Source organism: Trematomus bernacchii, unplaced genomic scaffold (genome assembly GCF_902827165.1).
Source record: "Trematomus bernacchii unplaced genomic scaffold, fTreBer1.1, whole genome shotgun sequence".
In the NCBI taxonomy this organism is placed as follows: domain Eukaryota; kingdom Metazoa; phylum Chordata; class Actinopteri; order Perciformes; family Nototheniidae; genus Trematomus; species Trematomus bernacchii.
The window spans coordinates 3,768,438-3,795,439 of NW_022987524.1; positions in this window are offsets into that span (position 1 = coordinate 3,768,438).

Below are 27,002 nucleotides of genomic sequence, written 5' to 3' on the forward strand. Positions count from 1 at the left end.
TCCTGAGCACACACAAAGTCACAGCCGATGTAAAAACAATAAGTGTGGCTTGATATTGAGTAAGAAAAAGGTTGATAAACGCTGTGAGAATGGGTCTGCAGAGAGAATTTCGCCGCGATCCCAACTGTCTGTTATCAGCCTGCAGCCAGGGAGGAGAAATCAGCTGAGCTGCCTGCTCCCTGCACACAGATGTGTGTGTGAGGAAGTCCGTGGATTGGTCAATTTGGACCAATCAGCGGGGGCTTAACGTAACGGCTTCGCCGGCTCCACGGATTGGTCCATTTCGTTCCGGGTACGGCTTGACATCATGTCGTACCCGGAAGAATCAAATGGACAATGACGTATTTCCAACGAGGCGTTTTGGGGAGGTATTTTCTGTGTTAGAATTTTACTCGCTACAGGGTGTACTTTGAGGGTTTTGACTCTGCACACCGTTTACATGCATACAAACCTTCATAACACACAAAGGGACGGGTAATAACCGGAAAAGCATGACACCTCTCCTTTAAAGGAAACCTATCATGCTATATTTAAATGATATATTGTAGGGCCATACCTATATAAGGTATATTTATACGTTTCTGTTTTCAAAATACCAAACAGATCATGCATTTTAGCCATGCCTCATTTCGCTCTATGTGCTGTTTGCTGTCTACGGGTCTGATTCTGCTGACCACGCCCCCCTGCAGGAGAGGTGAGACGTGCTCTGATCAGCTGCTGGGCTGTCAGAAGAGGGGGAGAAAAAGAGATCTCCGTCCTCCGTGTTTTATTATATAGAGTCGTTATTCATTTGTTTTAAAGCTCAATAAATAACAAAGAAGACCTTTGACCGGCACTTTTCTAATTTTGTCCGGAAGATTTAAACTTTAACGGACATCTTGACCGGCGAAAGTAACTGAAACTGAAACTCTGCCGCACGGCCCCCCTCGTTCCTTGGAAGAGGCGGAGAGGTGGGTGTTTGTCATCTGCTGGTGGACTAACCGGAGAGAATTACAGTGCTTGCCTCGACGGGGAGGGATTGCATTGAATTAAAGCAGCAGGAGCAAACGCTTGCCTCGGGGAGGGAGAAAGAAAGCCACAGCGGAGAATAAACAGAAGGGTAACCATGGTAACCAAGTCTTCTTCGCTGCTTTTGTGGCAGACTACAGCGCCACTTACAGGCCTGGCATATGTACTACAGCGTCTCCAGCACTTTCGAACGGCAATGGCCGTGGCTGTCTCCTCCTGATTGGTGGAGTTGGCCCAATAGCCGTAGCGCCACCGTCCTGACGTCAGGACAGTGTTCAAATCTGGATCAGTTTTTATCAGATCCGTTGCAGCCCCTTTTTTTAGAGATTTGGGTATGGAGGAAAATAGAGAGGGTTGTGTTTTCTGACACTTGGTGAGTTCCCTGGAACACCGGGGACACATATTCATGTATAAAAGACGTACAAAAGTGCATTTTGCATGATAGGTCCCCTTTAATGTATCGGCCGGCCGGCGACGAAAGTATGTTACTTAACAAAAAACCCTATGCATTTTATGTTATTTTGGACCATTATTCATATAGTAATCACATTACCTGAGCCCTTGAGTTGCCTAGAGCAAAATAGTTACAGCATATATTTAGTGATCTTTAACAGATCATTGATGCAATAACATTTGGACCCAATTTGCCTGACTTGACACAAGGAATAAAACATGGGCGTAGGAAGCATCCTCAATGTGGGTGAGACCATTTAACAGGGGGTGTGGGCAGGTGGTGGACCTCACCTCCTCTAGGGGGGTCCGGGGGCATGCTCCCCCGGGAAGATTTTTTTTTAAATGTTGAAGTTAAAAGCATCAATCTGGTGCACTTTGAGAGCAAAATTAGGGACTAAATCTATGGATACATCTCTCAACACCCATATGAAACAGAACTGTAAACAGATTTACTTTTTCTTTCAACATTTATTTGAACAGCAAGTAGAGGCAAAAGTGACTGCACCCAAAACAATAAACCTGCTAGCTAACTAGCCTAAACTCAGTAACAGAATGTGGGTAACACGTTCTTCTCCACAGCCGCGCGACCTCTGAGTCAGACGTCACTTCCCCCTTTTCTATCCTACGGGTACAGCCACTCCCCCTGAACCCTGTTTCCCTGCCAACCCCCCCCCCCCCCCCCCTCCCCTATGCAAGCCCCTCCCTCTGAACCCAGGGCTCGCTACAATACTGTATACTGTATAGAGAACCGCAGTGACGCGTCCTAAAACCCGGAAGTAAACTTCTTCCGGTTCCTTCGACAAAAATGCAATGCAAATTCTCCATAGGATTTTGGAAAATACAATTTTACAACACACATTTAAGAGACGGATCATAACCTGATCGGGCAGGAAGTGGACCGGTAACAGCATCCGGCCCATCCCCCAAATAAACTAATTTGCAGACCCTATCCCTCCGTAGTCTTTCAAGTAGGAGGAGAAATGCCAGCGTTCTCCTCCGGTTTACAGGCACTGTGTAAATTATATATATAGAATAATTATGATGATGAATGCATTTTTTTACCACTAAAATACAGCAACACATGTTGATTCATGTCGTTTATAACTGGAATATTACAGTTATTATTAACTTTGTCTGTACAAAGTAGCCTGTCCAGGAAATATGCCCAAATCAACAAAAACTGCGAGCCGGCAGGCAAGACGCTCCGCTTCTGAAATGCTTCTGAAACGCGCCCGGTAGGGTATGACGCCGGAGGAGGCCGGACCAAAACCACGGCGCAGCCGTGACGCAACGCAGACGGACCCGGTGGAATCGAGGGGTACGTGTCATCACGGGGTATATGTCTCGTCTGACAGGGGTGCAGTTCTGACGGAGAGCACCAGAACGTCGCTCCGGCACTTCCAAAAATTGCAGTACCCATAAGGAGCCGTACACATGCCGCAGTTTTTGTGTGGCTGTGTCTTTAGTTGAAAGCCCAGTGGCGATCTGTTCATCTGGCATACTGATCATACAGTCAATAACTTTGTTGTTATTAGCATCTGGTTAGCTAGCTATGCTAACGAATATAAGAAGCTTTTTCTACAACCAGTGAGGTAAAGGCACATCTTTATATGATCATTATAGTTATAAAAAAATAAGAGAATAAAGTAAACGGGTATAAAATACTATATGACAGTAAAAAAAAGTTGTTATTAATAAACAAGAATACAGTTTGAAAGGGGAGTGATTTGAAAAATATCCATAAAGAAAAAGTAAATCTGCTTACAGTTCTGTTTCATATGGGTGTTGAGAGATGTATCCATAGAGCTCCTAATGTTGCTCTCAAAGTGCACCAGATTGATGCTTTTAACTTCAACATTTAAAAAATATATATCTTCCCGGTGGAGCATGCCCCCCGGACCCCCCTAGAGGAGGTTAGGTCCACCCCCCACTTAAATCATGTCCAAATGGATAGGAAACTAAATACATTTGCAGACATCTTGTGTCCATTTCTTTCTGTTTTGGTGGTCATGCCATACCGTGCACGTGCATGCATGCGCGAGTCATGCGAAGATATCTGGATTAAGAGGTTTTTCTTTGCACAGCATGAAAGAAAGGCCAAATGAATGGGCTGTGATTTTAGTATTTTTAAGCAGAGGTCAATCATTTGTACGGCCCTCGGAGGATGTGGAAAAAATTGAAATGGCCCTTGAGAGGAAAAAGGTTCCCCACCCCTGATTTATATATACAGGGGGTGTTTCTCAATGTCGAGGAAGGCTGCTCCAGAGCCAATATTTCAAGCATACTACGTCATCGAGTGCCGCCGAAGGACTGTTCCAATGTCCAGCATACTTGGAATTCTACCGAGGCCGGCGTACTTCGTAGCGAGAAATTTCGAGGCTGCACATGTGTAGACTCCGCGGTCTTAAAATCCCCACAATGGGGGATACACACAATCCTCGACATTGAGAAACACCCTGGGTGTTACAGGTGTGCAGGTGTGCGTCATATGCGAGGCCCCGCCTTAAATGAAGTGTGATTTCCGCCAAAGATTTGGAAATTGGTCCGTGCGCAAAGCATTGTGGGGATTTTAAGACCGCGGAGTCTACACATGTGCAGCCTAGAAATGTCCTGCTACGAAGTTCGCCGGCCTCGGTAGAATTCCAAGTATGCTGGACATTGGAACAGTCCTTCGGCGGCATTCGATGACGTAGTATGCTTGAAATAGTGGCTCTTGAGCAGCCTTCCTCGACATTGAGAAACACCCACTGTCTATGGTAAGAACATGTTTTTATGAACCACACAGCTTCCGGTCTTCCAAGACCCGACCGGACAAAAAGACGTGGTGCAGGCATGAAACACACTACCAATAGAAATACATTGCTTTTAAAATCGTTCTGTGTGACACGAAAAAAAGGGCCAAATTGTGTTGGTGAACACGAATCAATAGATTAAATGTCGTGACTATAACACGAAATGCCGTGAGACTGGGTTGCACAATCACGCTGCTAACATGCTAATGTTCACCAGGTGTTAATACTTAGATTAGCTTTTGACCATGCTAACATTTGCTAATTACAGCTGAGTGTTTGCAGGTACAAATAGATATTTTGGAGGTGAAGTATTCCTTTTAGGACCAATTTTGTCACCTGAAGGCCATCTGTATCTTTAGAGTTAAATGGTTATTTTACCCAAATTACTAAATAATATATATTTTCACACATTCCTCTAGTGTTATCTCACCATGACATTTTGACTAGTCATAGCAGGAAGCACAGGTCTAATTTACACTTCTAAAGATGTTACAGTTAAGTGTGCCAGTAAGCCAGTTTACAGTACAAAGTGGCAGGGTCCTGAAACTAGTAAAGCCAACTAGAATGCAAGTGTTATAAATAGAAATGTGCAAAAAATGAAGTAAAATAACTTCAGCGCCTTTTATTCTACAAGTGTAATTTAAACAGCCAGAATATTTTCTTCCAAGACTCATCAGGTAAAATGGCATCAAAGGTAAGGTCATGTGACTAAGAATTGTCCCTATAAAAGTACTGTGAAACATAAAGGACTGCAGACCTCAGATCAGAAAGAAAACAATACAGACCACACCTTTATAATTACAGTATGTCATGAGTATCCAAAATACCATCTGAGTACATCATATTGAATGCCTCCTTATACCGCAGATAAAATACACATGACTCATTTGTCAGGTGTGAAGAGAGCAGCTTCAGAACTCAGCTGCTGGCTCTCCACAGCAAAGGGAAATGTTTCTATCTCTCTAAATGTGTATTTCTTTTTTTATTATTAATTGAGTATGATTTAAAAGGAATCTTGTGAGGAAGGTTTTGACATTTTTTGAAAAAATCTGTTACCAGATGGAGTTTCGAACACAGTAATACTCTTTGTAAATGTGATCCCAAAAGTGTTAGAGTAGTAAAGTGGCAATGATTATAATGTCTGAAACAGATGTGTTAAAAAGTATGTCATTTAAAAAATGCTCCATAGCTGGTTAGTTCCACATTCAAAAATATGAATACTGTTTATGTACTTATGTATGTCACTTTCCATCAAAGGGAAATGTTTTCCTGGAAAGTTTCTGCAGAGTTGCACTGCCTGAGGTCCATGTTGACACAGAAAAACTGCAGATGATGGAAATAAACATAACTCTGAAAAGATATCTGATCATCAAATTCAAATGTTTTCTACCTTGAAAAAACGGTCCTTCCACAGAGTGTCAAAAGAGAGTATAGGTAATCTGTAGGCAGCTTTACAGTCAGACAAAGCTTTGGCTTTTCAAATGTGCACTTTCAATTTAACAATCATGTCGTGATAACATGACTTTAAGCAGACCAAATGTTCATGCTGATGGATTACCTAACTAGAGGAAGTTTCAAGTCTCTGCATGTTGATCTTCCAAACATACAGAAATGAGCTGAGACGGAGGAGGTATGTTCACGATGTCTGCAGGAGGTGTAGCGAGGATCATTCTTATTAACACAAGGCAGAAGCACTGCTATATGTGATAGTCTACTGTGGATGACAGAAATCAGAAACAGGTTTACACATACGAGGAATTTGCCATGGTGTACATGGTGCATACATAAACACAGTTAAAGAAGATGCAAAGTAAGAAAAACAACCAAGAAATTAAATAAAACTATTATTAACAATTATCAAAAACTATTTTTACGTTAAGGTTATAGAAAATAATTTACATGAAATCTGGATGTACCAAAAAACTACGTATAGTTTAATTATTGAAAGGTACTGTAAAAAAAAAAATCTGTTTTTCCCCCAAAAATGTAAGTTTTTTATTGTATTTCATAATTACAGGAAATCACATTAAAATTACAAGAATAAACGGTTTATTGAAATGTGTCATGTATTTTAACCAAAAAAAAACTGTAGAAAGGGAATACATTATTTATCTGTTTTTTAGCTGTTTTTAAATGCGAATTTAACAAAACTAACCGTAAAAATAAATGATTTTCTGTTGGCAAAATTAGCTGCATTTTCTGTAATTTTACTAAAAAATACTTTTGTTATGGCTATATATCACTGTCAAATACATTAAAAATACTGTTAATACTCATTTAAAAAATGTATATTTGCAAGAAAATATATGAGTAAAGAAAGAAATATTTTGTAATTTTGCTTAATTGAACCACTACTTTAGATTGATACACTGAAAAAACACAGGTATTGACTATCCTATTATAGTAAAAAACTACATTTTAACACATTTTGACTTGTATTACTTTGAGGATTGAATTGTTAAATATGTGAATTTCAGGTTCTAAAAACTGTGTAAAACCATAGAGTTAAATAAAAAAATAAAAAAGTTGACTGTTATTAACATGTTGGGTGTGAATTCCTACCAGAGCACAATACAGATATAAAATGATGCTATAACCCACAAGTAACAGCCATAGACTGTGGGTTATATAGGAGACATTTGTCTATGCCATCATAAATCTATTAACTAGCTCATAGCTGTCAGCATTCAAACCTAATGTGACCGTTCACTTATGATTTCTAAGTAGAAGAAGAAGAAGAAGAAGATATACTTTATTAATCCCTCAGAGGGAAATGTCTTCCCCCACTCTGTTGTGTTTAAACACATTTCACACACAGGGAGGATATACCCCTGTAATTATGTTGTATGATGTCCTTTTTGTTTTCTGTTGTTTTTATGTGTAACCAATGTGCTGCAGGTCTGCCTTGAAAAAGAGATCGTTGATCTCAATGGAATTTTACCTGCATAAAGGCTACAAACAATACAAGCACTAACAGACAGAGTTCGGTGCATTCACAACCCAAGTAACATTGACCTGCTGATGTCTTTCAACACAAGAAAAAGCTGTGTACATTTCTGACATCATTTAGCTTTTCACAGATGATCAGATATGTGATCTGTAGCGATTGCTACAACTGCACGGTGTTTGTTAGGAAAGTAGCTTTTAGAAATGTATCAATGGACTAAAATGTGTGACTTTAACTCAATATTTAAAACACAGAGTGATTGGCGCACAGTATGCAAAAAACATATTGAGTTTCACTGTAAGTGAAAAATGAAAGGATCTAGAAGTTAAATAACATTAGCATCTTCCCCTAGGCCTTATCACACTAGCATGTACAATATAGCCCATAACATTGAACATGCTAGCAAGCACTAACAGCCAGACTCTGAATATCAAAACCTTGTTAGCAGTTAGAGCTACCACTATGCTAAATTGGTATTAGCATTGCAATTACAGTAAAACAAACAACCGATGTTGTCCTTTTAGATGTCTAATAATATCCAACTATTCAAATCCATCATATTGAAAGAATAGGCCTTCACCAAAGCATGTTGACAAAGCTAGTAACTACAGCGAAATACCTTTACAATCCAGGTCAATGAACTTAAATATGTATTGTGATAATGTCCCACACAGCTAGTTGGTTACAACAATCTACAGTGATGTCACAGGGATTTCAGGCAGCAGGGAGTTGAAGGTTAAAGGGGACCTATCATGCAAAATGCACTTTTGTACGTCTTTTATACATGAATATGTGTCCCCGGTGTTCCAGGGAACTCACCAAGTGTCAGAAAACACAACCCTCTCTATTTTCCTCCATACCCAAATCTCTAAAAAAGGGGCTGCAACGGATCTGATAAAAACTGATCCAGATTTGAACACTGTCCTGACGTCAGTACGGTGGCGCTATGGCTATTGGGCCAACTCTCCACCTATCAGGGGAATGTGGGGTTGGGCCACGGCCGGCCATTGCCGGGAGACGCTGTAGTACATATGCCAGGCCTGTAAGTGGCGCTGTAGTCTGCCACAAAAGCAGCGAAGAAGACTTCCCGCGCATGGTTGCCATGGTTGCCCTTCTGTTTATTCTCCGCTGTGACTTTTTTTCTCCCTCCCCGAGGCAAGCGTTTGCTCCCGCTGCTTTAATTCAATGCAACCCCTCCCCGTCGAGGCAAGCACTGTAATTCTCTCCGGTTAGTCCACCAGCAGATGACAAACACCCACCTCTTCGCCTCTTCTAAGGAACGAGGGGACCGTGCGGCAGAGTTTCAGTTAGGTTTTCTTTCGCCGGTCAAGATGTCCGTTAAAGTTTAAATCTTCCGGACAAAATTAGAAAAATGCCGGTCAAAGGTCTTCTTTGTTATTTATTGAGCTTTAAAACAAATGAATAACGACTCTATATAATAATATAATAAAACATGGAGGACGGAGGTCTATTTTTCTCCCCCTCTTCTGACTTGATCAGAGCACGCTCCCCTCTCCTGCAGGGGGGCGTGGTCAGCTGCAGCTCACATAATCAGCCCCCTGCAAAAACAGGGCTGGAGAACAGCAAATAGAGCGAAATGAGGCATGGCTAAAATGCATGATCTGTTTGGTATTTTGAAAACAGAAACGTATAAATATACCTTATATAGGTATGGCCCTACAATATATCATTTAAATATAGCATGATAGGTCCACTTTAAGTATCTAAATTCACTTGTTAATCCATTTGCTATGGCTAACCTGCCTCGTGGAACAACAAAGTTTTCCTTTCTGTTTGTTTAATATAGGAATACATCTTTGTCTGTCACACTTTGCTTCTGCAGATCTCCCATCTGACTTTATTGTGAGCTTATGTTTTCAAAAAGTAAATTGAGCATGTTTTATGAGACTGAACAGTCACATAGGGTATTGGACTCTCTTTAAACCCAGGTAGGTGCAGAATAGGTTTCTCAAAAATAAAGCAATCAGGAAGGCAGTACTATGCATGACTAAAAATTATAGTAAACAATAGGCTTGTTTGAGACGAGCGAGACCGACGCAGACCTGCGCAATTGCGATCGCCGTCTTGCTAGTGCGTTACATGATGGTTAGTCATTAGGCTTGTTTGAGACGAGCTGCGGCTCGCCTCGAAAGTAGACGAGAATAGCCGATCGCAGCCGGGGGAGGTCTCAAGCTCGCCTGAAGTCGAACAGCTCGGAGTCGGCTTCTTCTTCTTCTTCTCTCGGTTTTTTGGCGGATTGCAAACAACTTTAAGGTGCATACCGCCACCTCCGGAGTCGGCTTGACTCGGTTTGCATTTATAAAGAATGCACAAATGTGTTTAATCGTTAATGTCAGATATGTACTAAGTAAATACATTTGTTCCTGCTCAAGATTAGATTCAACTTTATTGTTATTGCACAGATTACAGGTACTGAGACAACGAAATGCAGTTTAGCTTCTAACCAGGAGTGCATAAAGCAGTAAAGTGAAAAGTAATGTACACAATCTACAGAATAAAATATAGAATGAATTGAATGATGAATGAACAGTGAGGTATGAATACACATATACACAGCAGCCTGTGAGCGGTATGAACAGTGTGTATGAATATGCTAAGATATATAAAGTATGAAAACGGTAAGCAGTTTTATTGTATAAAATATATAGATATTCATTTCATGATGATAAACATTGTGGAACAATGATGACAAATGTGAATGGAAGTGGCGACGTAAAACTGACACAAAACAACAACAAACTTTTGCCGAGCCAATGGAGAGTTTCATCCCCAGCACGGGGTAAAAACCACCAATGAGCGCTCAGCTCGAGATACCAGCGAGTCGTTTCCCATCAAGCATTTCGCTTCCGCAGCCCGTGGAGAGAAACTGTGCCGCCGCGCCGCGCCTCGCTCTCAAGTCTGCAGGCGTCTTTGTCCCGCAAGATTTCAACGTCTCATGTAGGCGAGCCTCCAGAGCAAGTCGGACAAAATGACTAACCATCATGCAACGCACTAGCAAGACGTTGTTGGAGTAGAATACCTCTGCTACGCGCCGTTCGTTGGATGAGGCTGGATCTCTATTAAATTAAGAAAGGAATTGAAAACACCGGAATCAAAGTTATAACAAATTATCTGAGTTTACTTCTAGTAGGAAACCAAACACATATACAAGTTATACAGAGTACTCCGGGTACTCCGGGCTTTTAGATTCGTGATGCGATGCGGCTAAAATGTATCGGGATCAAACCACCCATCGAACGAGAAGAGAGTGCCTTCTGTCAATGATGCGATGCGGACACAGTTTAACGGAGTCAACCACTCACCAAACCCAAAAGCATTTTTACACACACCAACATCAGTATTTCTATCTGTCTTTGGGGCGGAGATTTGTCGATTCTTCCTTCCCACTTTTCTCCCAAGCGAATTAGAGAGCCCCTGGGGAGGAGCTGTTTAAACTGACCACCTCCCCCAAGTGCCCTGATTGGCTGGATTCGCTTCTGGCCGAGGTCAATCAGAGTTCTCACCAGGACTTGAAATTCCAAAGTCCCCTAAGGTCAAAAGTCAATGTTTATCTTTACCTTATCTTACTCTACATTCCTTTCCCAGGGGATCTTTTCCTATTTTACGATGTCTTTAACGACTTAGAAACAGCATCTGGCTCTTAGAGATGATAACAGCCAATGTTGGTGTGTGAAACACAGAATCTCTGGATCAGTGAGTTTAAAAGTGAGAATAACATTCTTTTTCTAAGTGATTATCAAAACCCGTTCAAACAATACATGTTTACTTCAATACAGTGTAGAATCATATCTTTTTCCTTCAATCCCTCTTTTGATCTCACCTCACGAGATCAACATATAGCATTTGAAACATTCCCACTGTCAATTTTCTTCTTACTGTGTCTGTCCCAACATTTATATAAACCCATCAGAAGTTGGGATATAGAGCACTTTAAACCTTTAGGAACAGTCCACAACAACAACTTATTATGACAGTGGAGGGAGAATAAAATATGTCTAAAAAGCAAAGTCCTTGTCAGCTGAGTCATCTTTACTCTTCCCTCAATGGTGGAACTGATGAGTCTAACACACAGTGAGCAGATACAAGGCACAACAACAACAACAACCACATGTCACTAAAATGGCAATAAAAGTAGCCACAGAAATTAGAAAAGACATTATCATACTTTTCCCTCTTTTGGTAACACATAGTTCTGTAGAATAAAAAATACCAATCCCTTATATTGTGGGATATAAAAATAAAGTTGAAAGTTCCTCAAAAAAAAATGGATTGTTCAGACAAAGTTCCACACCGGCTATATCAACCTGTTTCAGCGGGAAATGGAGTTCCCTGTGCCGTCTTGGTTTGCCATATCTTCGTCCCCCCAGCCCGCTGACGGCGGCTTCTGGGGTGCTTGCTAGAGAGATGTGGCCTGATTGTTCTCCCCCGGCCCGCTGATGGCGGCTTCCGGGTCGATGCTGGAGAGATGTCCTGATCCTCCTCCTCCGGCCCGCTGATGGCGGCTTCCGGGTCGACTGTTGGAGAGATGTCCTGATCCTCCTCCTCCGGTCTGCTGATGGCGCCTCCTGGGTCGACTGCCTTGACGAGAGCCAGATCTGTTCTGATGTCGTCCAGGGTCCTCGCGACGAGGGCCAACTCTGTCCTGATGTCGTCCAGGGTCCTCGCAGGTGTTTTTCCCGACCGCACACTGGCTCCAGTGGTACCAGTTGTCTCCCTTTCCATCTAGGCGAACGGCATGGGAGGTCCCCTCCAACCAGACGTAATCTGCTGTGTTGGCCTTGTGTTTCTCGGGTCCCCCTTTTGACGTCAGCAGCCTGTGTGGAGAAGTCTCATACCAAGCCCTTAAGTTGCTGGAAATATGGTTTTGAAATCATCTTTTCTACTTCTTTAGTGTTTATTGGCGGCACCAACTAGACTGGAGTGTGGACAAGAGACTATGCAGAAAATAATAAACAAAAATTAAAAAATTAAAAATTAAAATTAAAAATTAAAATTAAAAATTAAAAATTAAAAATTAAAAATTAAAAATTAAAAATTAAAAAAATTAAAAATTAAAAATTAAATTAAAAAATAGAACAAAAATAAAAAATAAAACAAAAAGGAACAAACTAACAAAACAAAAAATAACCAAAGCTAGATTATTTTAACTGTATCAATTTCTCTTAAAAGCAACAAATAAAACAAAACAAAAAATACCATAACTAGTATTTTAAATTGATAAATTTCTCCTAAAAACGTAATAATCTCACATACATATTGTCTGATGTATATCCCATCCTTTTCCCCCTTTTACTGAAATAGAACGCCGTTAACGGTGTTCCTATTTTCAGAAACATCGAGCCTTATACATCAGTTATTTAATATCAGCTATATATTTATTATTACTATTACTTATATATCAGGCATTAAATGTCAGCCTTCTTCCACGATTGACCTCGTCTATATTATCTGACTTATATTGATACGTGTCTGTTTGTATTTATTTAATATACTGGGCAATTTATTGATACCTTTTTGAATCTCCCTCTTTTCTTAACAACTTGAGGTATGGCTATTTTGAAATCTGACTTGGTTAAGAGATGATTCGTTTATTGGTGAGAGGCCCACTCTTGCCCTCGTGATTGGGTGGGGGTGGATATTTAGGGAGAGTTCCTTACAATCTCCAGATCTTCCTCTCAGTGTAGAGGCCATACAACCTTTAATGGGCTCTGTGGTCTGTTCAGATTTAGATTTTCTTCCTCTCCAGAGGTCACGCCTGTCTCTGACCCTGAGTGCTGCTGTGAATCTGCAGCACCTCAGGACAGAGAAAGGGAGATCTCTTCCCAAAAGTGTAAGCTCCCACATGGGCAACATAGCAACACATTAAACTCCCTGACTTGTTTGTAAAGCGTTCTTTAAGGCCTGAATTGAGTCTTCTGTTGTGTAACGGAAAATCCCATTTCCAAAAAGGGTCAGTTTAATAGCCCTTATCATATTATCGCTCTGTGCTTTCATGCTAGGACCTATTGTCTTTGCCAGAGCTGCTGCTATTCTTTCTACATGTATTAGCTCCATATTAGCAGGGTTCACTAACATGGTTGGTTGATCCAGTTTAAGATTTTCAATATCTTCCATTACTATTTCCAACATTCCTTTTCCCTGAATATCAGGTCTAACAATGTGTTTTCCTTTAGGAGTATTAGATGGGATACTCATAAGTGGCATTTGTGAGCCCTTATCTCCGTAGGGTGGAGGTAGGGTCTCAGACATTATACCACCTTCTCGTTGCTCTCTGTCTCTCAAGTATTACACAGATTTGACTTTAAAAAAATCACACAGAGCTTCTCATACCTTATCATATCACATTCAGGCAAATTTTTATTGTGCGATGTTTATTTCAACAGATAGCGTGACTTCCAGAAGTAGGCTTCTACAATCTCCTCACGGTGATTGCGACTTCAGGTCAAGAGTTAAAAACTCAGTCAACAAAATCTCTTTATCGTCACGTTTAATGAGCCTGATTATTCCCACAACAGTTTTGTTATGAGATACGGTCGTTCCAAATAATTAGTTGGAGGTCGCGTCTCTCTCCTCCTCTATCACCCACCATATAACAATTACAGACATTTTATACATTTAAAGCACCACGAAAGGTAACCGCATTAATCAATCTGATCATGACCTGCGGGGAATGCAACCCTTTTTTACACCTTTTGCAGCCTTTAATAGACGCACTGCAAGCTAACCGCATTAATCAATGTTATTTTGACTTGCGGGGAATTTACCCCATACATCTTTTACAGCGTTACAGCGTTCGTTGTTAGTGGGTCATAGGACGGGACTGAATACCCGCCTCTTATGAGCACTTTTGTGCCTTAGGTAAGGACTGAACTACCCGACTCTAAGCACTAATAATCTAATTTAACTAGAATATGTATTGTATTTCCCACCGTGACTAAGAACAGTGAGAACGCTGCTGACAACTCTAAAGTTTTAGTATAATCAATCACAGATTTTTGATATTCAAAACAGGTGTCTGCTCACCTTTTGTGTATAGCGCGCTTGCAGTTGTCAACAGTGTCTCTTTGTCCTCCCCCTGGACTGGATTCTGTCCCCTGGCTGTCGGTGTTCCTTTCTAGAGATCCGCTCACAAACGTCGGGAAAGTCACCACTTGTAGGAGTAGAATACCTCTGCTACGCGCCGTTCGTTGGATGAGGCTGGATCTCTATTAAATTAAGAAAGGAATTGAAAACACCGGAATCAAAGTTATAACAAATGATCTGAGTTTACTTCTAGTAGGAAACCAAACACATATACAAGTTATACAGAGTACTCCGGGTACCCCGGGCTTTTAGATTTGTGATGCGATGCGGACAAATGCGCCAGGACCCGCCAACTCATCAAACCAAAAAGAAATTGGACTTCAGGTTTGTGATGCGATACGGACACAGTTCTCAGGACCTGCCACTCACCAAACCCAAAAGCATTTTTACACACACCAACATCAGTATTTCTATCTGTCTTTGGGGCGGAGATTTGTCGATTCTTCCTTCCCACTTTTCTCCCAAGCGAATTAGAGAGCCCCTGGGGAGGAGCTGTTTAAACTGACCACCTCCCCCAAGTGCCCTGATTGGCTGGATTCGCTTCTGGCCGAGGTCAATCAGAGTTCTCACCAGGACTTGAAATTCCAAAGTCCCCTAAGGTCAAAAGTCAATGTTTATCTTTACCTTATCTTACTCTACATTCCTTTCCCAGGGGATCTTTTCCTATTTTACGATGTCTTTAACGACTTAGAAACAGCATCTGGCTCTTAGAGATGATAACAGCCAATGTTGGTGTGTGAAACACAGAATCTCTGGATCAGTGAGTTTAAAAGTGAGAATAACATTCTTTTTCTAAGTGATTATCAAAACCCGTTCAAACAATACATGTTTACTTCAATACAGTGTAGAATCATATCTTTTTCCTTCAATCCCTCTTTTGATCTCACCTCACGAGATCAACATATAGCATTTGAAACATTCCCACTGTCAATTTTCTTCTTACTGTGTTACCGACTCCCTTTCATCGGCGCTACACTGGTGACCCTGACGTTTTCGTGAAAGTTTCCGAAGACTCAATGAACATGGCTGATCGCGATGTTTTTGTAAAGCTGCCGGACTTTTGGGAACATGCCGCTGCGGCGTGGTTCGCACACGTGGAGGCACACTTTGCCTGTCGACAAGTCCGTGACGGAGATTTGAAATATTTCCACGTGGTAGCAGCGATGGGAAGCTCCACGTCATCCAGGTTGGTGGGATTTATCTCAGACCCCCCACACCATGGCAAATATGAGGCGATTAAGGCCCTTCTCCTTAAGACATTTAGCTTATCTGCTAAGGAGAGGGCCCGCCAGATTCTTGACATTCAAGGCCTAGGAGACAGCAAGCCATCTCAGCTAATGGAGAAAATGCTAAATCTGCTAGGGGGAGAAGACCCCCGGGTTTTGTTCATGGAGGCGTTCCTGCGCCACTTGCCTTCCCGGGTTCAGACGGCGCTAGCCAACACGTCCATCACGGAGCCCCGTGCCTTGGCGGAAGAGGCCGACCGTTTTTTCCTGGCTACACAGCAGTCCGGTGCAGAGGCGCTAGCTGTGACGCTCAGCGCCCCCTCAACAGTTAAGAAGGCTTGGGGGAGGCTGGACGCGACGGTACCAAGCCTGCGTGGGGACACAGGAGAGTGTTTTTACCACGCGCGGTTCGGGGCCAGTGCGAAGAAGTGTGTCGCTCCCTGCAGTTACAAGCCTCCGGGAAACGGAGGTGCCGGCGCTCAGTAGTGGCCCTGAGCGCTGGCGGCACGAGCAGGCTTCTCTTCGTCAGCGACAGAGTCTCGGGAAGCTTGTTTCTGTGTGACACAGGAGCTCAACGGAGTGTGGTTCCTGCGTCGAGGGAAGACGTCGCTCGTGGGGGACATGGGCCGCGGTTCACGACGGCTAATGGCGGCCCCATTCGCACGTACGGCGTGAGGCCTATGTGTTTGTGTATTGGAGGACAGCGTTTCAACTGGGATTTTGTGACGGCAGACATTTATTTTCCCCTCCTCGGGGCCAGTGTTAATTTCGTCAACGAAAACTATGACGAAAAATGTTCGTCAACGACCTTTTTTACATGACTAAGACGAGACCATGATGAGCTAAAAATAGATTCTTGATAACGAAAACTATGACGAAATGTATATTTAGTTTTCGTTGACGAGACGGGACTAAGGTGTTAATGGTGGACTATCGGACATTCAAAATGCAGCATATTTTCCCCCAATTGTCCATCTTGTCTGTCAAAATGCATCTTACGTTTCTAACTTGCAATATCATTATTTCCGCTCTCTTCACTCCAGAAGAGCGATCTCCCTCTCTCTCTCTGTGTGCGGGGGGCGGGTCCTAACAGACACGCTGCAGCGGCTCACAGAGATCTGCCGGGGACGGAGCGTTCAGAGAGTATAGAGACACTCTACAAGGCTCGATGTGGAAAAAGCTCGTTTGCCATTAGTGTTATGGCGTAAGCGCGTTGACACGAGTAGAGTAGTCTGTCCAAACAGCCGGCCAAAAAGCGTCATATTCAATCGGAGAAATGCACAATTTTCGACTTCCTTAACTCGTAGCTCTGTTGCACCAATTACGAGTAACGTTATCACATCAGGTGCGCAGAGGTGGGAGAAGTACTCAGATCTTGTAGTTAAAGTGGACCTATCATGCTATATTTAAATGATATATTGTAGGGCCATACCTATATAAGGTATATTTATACGTTTCTGTTTTCAAAATACCAAACAGATCATGCATTTTAGCCATGCCTCATTTCGCTCTATGTGCTGTTTGCTGTCTACGGGGCTGATTTTGTGAGCTGCAGCTGACCACGCCCCCCTGCAGGAGAGGGAAGCCGTGCTCTGATCAAGTCAAGAGGGGGAGAATCTCCGTCCTCCGTGTTTTATTTATATATACAGTCTATGGTTTTATTATATTATTATAGGCCTATAGAGTCGTTATTCATTTGTTTTAAAGCTCAATAAATAACAAAGAAGACCTTTGACCGGCACTTTTCTAATTTTGTCCGGAAGATTTAAACTTTAACAGACATCTTGACCGGCGAAAGAAACTGAGACTGAAACTCTGCCGCACGGTCCCCTCGTTCCTTGGAAGAGGCGGAGAGGTGGGTGTTTGTCATCTGCTGGTGGACTAACCGGAGAGAATTGTGGCGCAGTTCCACTGCAGCGCGGAGCTCGCTTTAAGCGTGCCGTGTCGTGCCGTCCCCTTTTTTGGTTGTGCTTCCACTAGGCCTAGTTCCGGCGCGGCACGGCGCGGGGCCACTTTTTCACCTCTTTTCTGGCCTTAGAAAATTGTGGTTCTATCGGGGCCAACAAACAGGGCTGAGTCGGGCTGAGTATGCTAAACTAGAGAGAGGAGCTCTGGCAAGAGGGCTAGAACTACAACAAGATGGACATATTTGACCGTGATTTAATTGTAATACACGTTTCAAAATGATGCCGAAGTAACAACATACTGATACCGGTTAGTAAAAACCATGAATTAATGCTTTGTCAAGTCTGCAGACAGACGGCAGGCGAAAAAACCTTTTAAAAATGCGTGTTTTTCTAGATGGAGATTGGCTAAGCTAACGCAGTATATGCTCTGACCGTCCACACTCACAACAACGGCCTATACAGACATAAATAAAGCAGCGACTGTATTCACCATGACACAGGCAGTCTGTGGTGTGTACTTGTTTAACTTTTGTCTAGTTTCTGAACATATATAAGGAGCTGTGAGCTCTGAGTGCTAACAGCTAACGGCTGTGTTGTGTTTCTGGAGTTCTCAATGAAGATGACGTCACGGCTCCGCCTACACTGCGTTACTATAGTAACTACCCCAGTTCCTAAACTGTAATGGAAGCGCAGCATGAAGTGAGTCGGCCCTGTTAAGGCCCAACGCGGCCAAGCCGTACCGAGCCGTACCGAGTGTGGCCGAGGCCGACCGTGTAGTGGAAATGCGCCATTACAGTGCTTGCCTCGACGGGGAGGGATTGCATTGAATTAAAGCAGCGGGAGCAAACGCTTGCCTCGGGGAGGGAGAAAAAAAGCCACAGCGGAGAATAAACAGAAGGGTAACCATGGTAACTTTGGGCGGGAAGTCTTCTTCGCTGCTTTTGTGGCAGACTACAGCGCCACTTACAGGCCTGGCATATGTACTACAGCGTCTCCAGCGCTTTCGAGCGGCAATGGCCGGCCGTGGCCCAACCCCACATTCCCCTGATAGGTGGAGAGTTGGCCCAATAGCCGTAGCGCCACTTCTGTGACGTCAGTGAAGTGTTCAAATCTGGATCAATCTGTATCAGATCCGTTGCAGCGCCGTTTTTAGAGATTTGGGTATGGAGGAAAATAGAGAGGGTTGTGTTTTCTGACACTTGGTGAGTTTCCTGGAACACCGGGGACACATATTCATGTATAAAAGACGTACAAAAGTGCATTTTGCATGATAGGTCCCCTTTAAGTAAAAATACCATAGTGTGTGAATACTCTGTTACAGTAAAAGTCCTGCATTCAAAATGTTCCTCAAGTAAAAGTATAAAAGTAGCAACAGTAAGAGTAGTCATTGTGCAGATTGGTCCATTCCAGAATAATATAATATGATATATTTTATAATTATTGATCATTAAAGTGTTATCTAAGCTGGTAAAGGTGCAGCTAGTTTGAATGACTTTGTATACTGCAGGGTAGCTTGTGAATTTATTCCAGGTGGAAATAAAGTCTGATTTAAGACTTGTTTATATTTCACATCATTAATCCAAATCTGTAAAGTAACTAAAGGTATTAAATACATGTAGTGGAGTAAAAGTACATCATTTACCTCTGAACTGTAGTGGAGTAGAAGTACTAAGTAGCAAAACATTTAAATGTAAAGTACAAGTACCTCAACATTTTACTCAAGTACAGTACAATATAATAACATAATTATACATATTTTATTTATTTATTTCACATGTAAATAAAGCAATGTTAATTCGGTTAACAATTTGTTTAGTTTTTAACTTTAAAAAATAACAAAAAGTACCTACAAGAATACCGTTAAAGTACCTGATCGATAAGCAGTTTCGATAAGACTAGTAGTACTGTAAAAAACCTTAGCGATACCCATCCCTAGATATTACAGTAAGTAAAGTGTTAAGAGAATGAAATGTTACTTTACGAATTTCAACACTTGATGCTGTCACATTGATTCCAATTTCAGATACCTGTATTTGCCTAACTGAATTAGTTTAAAGAGAGAAAACATTTTGACTAAAAGTAGACTAAAATGTAATTTTTCATCGACTAAAAGTTGACTAAAACGTTTTGAGTTTTCGTCGACTAAAACTAGACTAACACGTTTTGAGTTTTCGTCGACTAAAACTAGACTAAAACTACGAAGGATAGAAATGACTCAAATGTGACTAAAACTAATAACCATTTTCGTCTAAAGACTAAGACTAAGACTAAATAAAAAACAGCTGCCAAAATGAACACTGCTCGGGGCAGACTTTTTATGTGCTCACGGACTCCTTGTGGACGTTAAAAATAAACGCTTGGTTGATGCCTTGACGTTTTCCTCCCTCGTATGTACACTTGGCAAGGCGGCGTGCGACGGGCTGTCGGGCTCGCTGTCGGGAGCGGACATGTTTCTCAGGCTGTTGGCTGAATTTCCAGACCTGACGCTACCCACCTTCTCCGCGCTCACCACCAAGCATGGGGTGGAGCACCACGTCACTACCGAAGGTCCCCCAGTCTACGCCAGGGCCCGGCGGTTGAACCCTTCTAAGCTTGCATTAGCGAGGGCGGAGTTTTCAACCATGAAACGCCTGGGTATCGTCCCCCGTTCTGACAGTCCTTGGGCCTCTCCTCTACACGTCGTTCCCAAGCCGAACGGCGGTTGGCGCCCGTGCGGGGATTACCGACGCCTCAACGACGCCACGACACCTGACCGCTACCCGGTGCCGTACATTCAAGACTTTTCAGCACATCTGGCCGGTACGTTGGTGTTTTCTAAAGTGGACCTGGTGTGCGGATACCACCAGGTGCCCATGCATCCCCTGGACGTTCCTAAGACGGCAGTGATAACGCCGTTTGGACTTTTTGAGTTCCTGCGGATGCCTTTTGGGCTCAAGAATGCCGCTCAAAGTTCCAGCGCCTGATGGATTCGGTGCTGCGGGACCTGCCGTTTGTGTTCGTCTACCTGGACGACATACTCGTCGCCAGCGCTTCGGTGGAAGAACACCTGTCACACCTCCGAGCCCTTTTCACGAGGCTCAGCCAACACGGGTTGATAATTAATCCAATTCGGGGTGTTTGACATCGACTTCCTCGGACACCGCGTCACCAAAGGCGGTGCAGCACCCCTGCCGGCGAAGGTTGAGGCTGTTGCAGCGTTTCCTCGCCCGCTCACAGCCCGGTCGCTCCGTGAGTTCCTGGGGATGGTGACTTTCTACCACCGGTTCATCGCCCGGGCCGCCCACATTATGCGGCCGCTGTATGAGGCTTTGAAGGGTACGACCCCCATCCAGGCGATCGACTGGACGGCGGAAGCTGAGTCTGCTTTTACGGAGGTCAAGACTGCGTTGGCTCAGGCGGCCCTGTTGGCGCACCCATCACCCACGGCTCCCATCTCCATTACCACAGACGCATCGGACTACGCCGTTGGTGCGGTGCACGAGCAGTGGGTGGAGGGCGCTTGGCAGCCACTCCGCCTTTTCAGCCGTCAGCTGACGCCCAGGAAACGCAGGTACAGCGCTTTTGACCGTGAACTCCTTGGACTCTGGCTGGCCGTGCAGCACTTCCGTTTTTTGCTGGAAGGCCGTGAATTTACGGCGTTTGTTGACCACAAGCCGCTCACGTTCGCCATGACAAAAGTGGCAGAGCCTTGGTCTGCACGTCAGCAGCGGCAGCTGTCTTACATCTCAGAGTTCACCACAGACATTAAGCACGTGGCTGGCAAATCGAACCTGGTCGCAGATTGCCTCTCCAGTGTCGTCATCGGGGCCGTCCAGTTGGGCCTGGACTATACCCGCATGGCGACGGACCAGGTCACGGACCCCGGCGTACAGGCCCTGAAGGAGGATGGCTTGGGGCTGCGCTTGGAAGACGTGTTTTCGGTGACGCGGGCGTTACTCTCCTGTGCGACGTCTCCACAGGCCTGCCGCGGCCAGTCGTTCCCGCCAGTTGGAGGCGCTCCGTTTTTGAGGCGGTGCACGACCTGTCTCACCCCGGTGGTAAGCCTTCGGTGCGCTTGGTGGCCGCGAAGTTCGTTTGGCGGGGGCTGAAGAAGGACGTGAGGACTTGGGCTGGTGAGGGCGTGGCTTGTCAGCGTGCTAAAGTGCACCGCCACACGAAAGCCCCTTTGGAGCGTTTCCTGGTGCCGGAGAAGAGGTTTGACCACGTCAACATCGACCTAGTGGGTCCATTGCCCTCCTCTCAGGGTTTTTCCTACCTCCTCACCATGGTGGACAGGATGACCCGTTGGCCGGAGGCGGTTCCTCTCGTGTCGACATCGGCGGCTGACGTAGCCCGGGCTTTCATTGCGACGTGGGTGTGTCGTTTTGGCACCCCGTCGGACATTTCCTGTGTGCTCGAGTGGCTGAGCGTGATGTGCAGTGATTAGCCGCGTTCACACCAAGTACTTTGCCGTACTTAGTGCCGGCACTTAGTGCCCGGCACTTATTACCCCAGGGCACTTAGTACAGATCGCGTTCACACCGGAATAAGTTCCCTGAGGGAAGATTACGCAAATGAGCCGCTGACGTCACTTCGTTTTCTTCTGCTTTGGGTTTACTGGCAGGCTGCAAACAACCTCACGGCGTATACTGCCACCCGAAGTCCCCGGCCGGAAGTCCCCGGAGTTGGGGACTGGCTTCAGTAGAAGCTGCTGGGACTCCCAGCAGCTTCTACTGAAGCCTTCCGAGTAAATCGCCAGAACGCCGACACCTCCTCATCTTCACCGCTCCCATGTTTTATTTTGTGTTGCCATAAGTTAGTCTCTCTGAGTTTGTGCGCTGGGTGAATGCTAATGCTAATAATGCTAATGCGAGGATAATAAAATGGCGACTCTACAAAACATTTCAGAGTTTTACGGGGCGTGGTTTGCAATTCGCCCAGCCAATCAGAACTGGGGCACTTTTTTCCCCCAGGAGAGTACCATCTCTCAGCAGGCACTAAAAATTGGGGTAAAAGTTCCCGGCACTAAATACTCTTTTTGGTGTGAACGCGACATAAGGGGTACTAACGGAACTAAATGCGAAAAGTACGGGGAAAAGTACTCCGGTGTGAACGCGGCTAATGTTTCAAAGTTACTTTTTCGCCATATTATTTAATAAATTGTTTAGCTAGCTAACTAGCATACATTGTCACTAACTCCTAATGTTAGCTTAATCCTTAGTTTTATCATAGATTTTTTCGTGGGCATAATGTCACATTATCCATATATTTTAGATCCTATGTTAAGGCTATAAACAGAGGTGGGAGAAGTACTCAGATCTTGTACTTGAATAAGAGTAGAAGTACTCAGGTCTTATACTTGAGTATTAGTAGAAGTACCAGAGTGTAGGAATACTATGTTGACTTGCAAGTAAAAGTCCTGCATTCTAAATGTTACTCAAGTTAAAGTAGAAAAGTTTTATCATCAAAATATAGTTAAAGTACCAAAAGTAAAAGTAGTCATTGTGCAGAAGTACTAAGTTGAAAAACATTATTAATACTCAAGTAAAGTACAGAACAAGTACCTCAAAAGTGTAACGAAGTACAGTAACTTGTGAGTGAATGTACTTAGTTACTTTCACCTCTGGCTATAAAGATAGAAAGACAAAGCCTTGCAAAGAGGCTTGAAAAGGACATTTCAAAAATGCTCAACAGTGTAAACTGACTGCTTCGCATTTAAAAATAAATGCGTCAATATACTTCTATTAGAGGGTGACTACTTTCATGTTGTTCTTATTATTACCACTGCAGTGTTTCCCACAGAATTTGATTCTATTTGTGGGGGCACCGCACACCCCCCCCCCCCCCCCCCCCCCCCCCGACAAGAAAAGCCAAAGGCCCCTTAACCTATTCGGGTGGTCCACGCATCAACCCCCCCTCAAATAAGATAATACATGCGAGTTCATGGCTACTGTAGACAACGTTCTTGTTGCTCTGTGTTGCGTTGTTAATGAGTGAAACACACCGGAGTTGAGGATCTGTGGGGTTTATTCTCCCAAAAATATAATTTAGGCATTTGGCAGACGCCTTATTCCAAAGCGACTTACAATGACCAATTACAGGGACATTCTCCCTGGAGTAACCAAGGGCTAAGTGCCTTACTCAAGGGCACACTAGTAGTGGTGTTCCAGGCAGGATTTGAACCTTCCGATCATCAGCCCACCTCACTATCCATTAGACCAGTGGTTCCCAAACGGTGTGCCGCGGCACACTGGTGTGCCGTGAGGCAAGTCCAGGTGTGCCATGGGATTTTGTGACAACCATACGTTATTATTGCAATATACACAAAAATAATTATTTTTTTATTTACTATATCAGTACTTTGTATGCACTCATTTCATAATACAGAGGCAAACTCTATACCTAAAAACAATTCTTTTAAAAAAAATCCTCACAGAACCCCATATTTCGCTGTTAACGCAGTTGCAGGTGGGAATTATAAGACCGTGACACATCGAAGGCTGAAGGACAACATTAAAACAGAGAAACACGCAAGAGGGAAAATGGAGCGCTTTCTTGTGCGGAGCAAACCACCAACCACCAGTGCATAGACTGCCGACAACCCACCACCGAAAGAAAAGAGGAAAAAACTGTCAGCAGACAGTATCATGAAAGTTACCTGTCTTATGGCACTGCAGGCGAGTGGCAGATTTTCCCTACAAATAGACGAATCTACTGACATAAGTGGGGCTGCCCAACTTCTGGCAAACGTCAGATATGTTGATGCTGACTCCTGCTGAATCAAAGAGACGTTTTTCTTTTGCAAAGAAATGGAAAGCCATACTACGGGAGAAGAAATATTCAGGGTAACTAATAACTATTTAAAAGAGAACAGTCTGACCTGGAATACGTGCGTCAGTCTTTGCACAGATGGTGCGGCAAGCATGACGGGGAGAGTGAAAGGATTTATTGCTAAGGTGAGAGCACAAAACCCACATATTGTGACAAACCACTGCATTTTGCATAGAGAGGCATTAGTTGCCAAAACCATGCCCCCGGAGTTGACTGAGGTGCTGAATCAGGCTGTGCAGATGGTGAATTACATAAAATCAAGGCCCCTGAAATCTCGCCTCTTCTCCCAGCTGTGCGCCGAGATGGGAGCCGACCACCAAAGCCTGATCCTCCACCATTTTTAATTTTGTGACCTGTCTGGTTTAAATGAGTGTGTTGCTGCTTTGTTGAAGCCTAATTTGATAAAGTTTCAAATTAATTTCTGAAATATTTCATTAATAAATATTTCATGACTAATATAGTTGTCAACAATTTCCCAATTTGGGATCAATAAAGTACTATCTATCTATCTATCTATCTATATATTTGTCACATTTTATTTGGCATTAGTAAATAATTATGCACATTTACAGATATTTTACATGATATGAGTGATAACACGTGTTATAAGGGCTATTTTGCACAATAGGTGTGCCTTGAGATTTTTACTTGTCCTTTGGTGTGCCTTGGGCACAAAAAGTTTGGGAACCACTGCATTAGACCACCAAAAAAAAGAACAATAATAGTTTTTATTTTTTTTTATGAGATCCATTTGTGGCGGACGATATTTAATTGTGGCGGCCCGCCACAAATAAATCAATGTATGGGAAACACTGCACTGCTTCTTTAGTTATTTGTATTGATATTCTTCTGACTGCTAAAATCATCTGTTATTCCTCATTTTAAAGCTGATAATCTGTGTGTACATAAAATCTCAGTTAAAGTGGTATTAATGTACTTAAAGCTGGTGCTGTGTTATTTAAGTTATTTTTACCCAAGCATGTGCAAACTTGTGTCTCTTTTTTCCCTCAGCAGTTAGCTGCAGTACCAGTAATTGCAACGTTGGCTACCAGGAATAAACAGCAGCCAGAGATCCTCAAGTAAGATTTCTTGCCATATTACAAGTTTTATGTGTGGTATTGCTATGCAAACAGTGAAAGGATATGTAAATCATCAAGAGGTGACTAAAATATGTTTTTCTGCTGACCCTGTCCAGAGCAGTACATTGCTTTACTTCCAGGTGGTTGCTCCTGTCTGCATCTCCAAGCTCGGGGCATACCGGCCATCATCTACTCTAGGTAATACACTGACTATGGATAAGTACCTTATACAACCCCACTTTAAACACCCAAACTATCCATTTATGATGTGACATTTTCTACACTGTTAACATTAGGAAACACTTAAGAAAGAAAAGAAAGCTGCAGGAACTGATCATTCCTAAAATACAATTGGCCATGTGATCACCAGTAAAAAAATAAATAAACAATCTGCACCAAATATCTTTGGGATTTATAATTTTTTTGTGACTTTTTCCTTTGTTGTGTACCTTAAGAGAGTTCTCCCCTGACAGCTGGAGAGTACATGATAGCAGAGGACCAGTTCATCGTCAGTGGCAGTGTCCCGAATGTTGTCGACGCCCTGATGCTGATGTTTGCAGCATATTACTGCCTCAACATCAGTTATCGCTCAGAACTGGGAGCTACCCTGGAGTTCTTGCAGAGGTAAGACTTGAATTGTAATTATTAAGTCATTCCATCTTAAACCACAGAGTAGAGGATTGTGCACATTTCTGACACACGATAAGTGCTCCTGACAATACAAGATAATCGAGATAAAAAGATTATTGTGCTGCATTCTGTTTTGCATTATGCTCTCGTTTTGTCTTGGGTTGTAAATTCAGCGTACCCCTTTCCTTTGCAGTGGTGTGCTTTGGCTCCTCCCTAAAAGCCCAAACTCACTCTTAGCCAATCGGTGGTATGTTTACTTCAGCTCAATGAAAATGACGGAAAGAGGGCCTTTTGTCGACAACAAAAGAAAACCAATTCAGTTATTTGGAAAAAGGAATTGTTTTCAAGGAGTCCTATTGAATAGGGATTCAGGTAGGACTGTATAGGGGAAGGTTTCACTCGGAGTGACTTGCACTTTGGGGTGTCGGTAAGAACACACAAGATTCTTGGTAGCGGTTGATTTCCTTAACTTATTCATATCAACACAACAGCACAGTAATACAGCCATGGAGCAGGTTTAGTGTATGTGTGTGGTCTATAACAGAGAAACACACAAGTATAATTAGAATCTTGTACTTGTGCCACCAAGTAAAGGCTTAGCGTGAGTGTCAGCACCTGATGACAATGGAATCTGACGAGGAAGACGCATTTCTTGCACCGAAATGGGATGGGCACCGGAACCTGGTATTATTGCAGTGAACAAACACATTAAAACTTATTTCGGTTAACTACGATGCTTTTACACCGCTCACTCTGCTGATGACACGCACCTCATCTACCACAGTTACACACAAACCTCTCAAGATGGCACTCGTAGCTACCCACATTCAAATGATCTTCAAGTGACCGATTGCTCCTGTTTACAGACCTGCTGCGATACTGTCCAGTGTGATATGATAGTGATGCCAAGTGACGACTTTATATAACAAAACTCTATTCAAACCAATGCTTTAAATGTACAGATATGATCATAACAGTTAGTGAAAAGTACATTTAAGAGTAGCATTGCCCTTTGACTTCAAGCTGTATAACTGTAAAGACAGTTA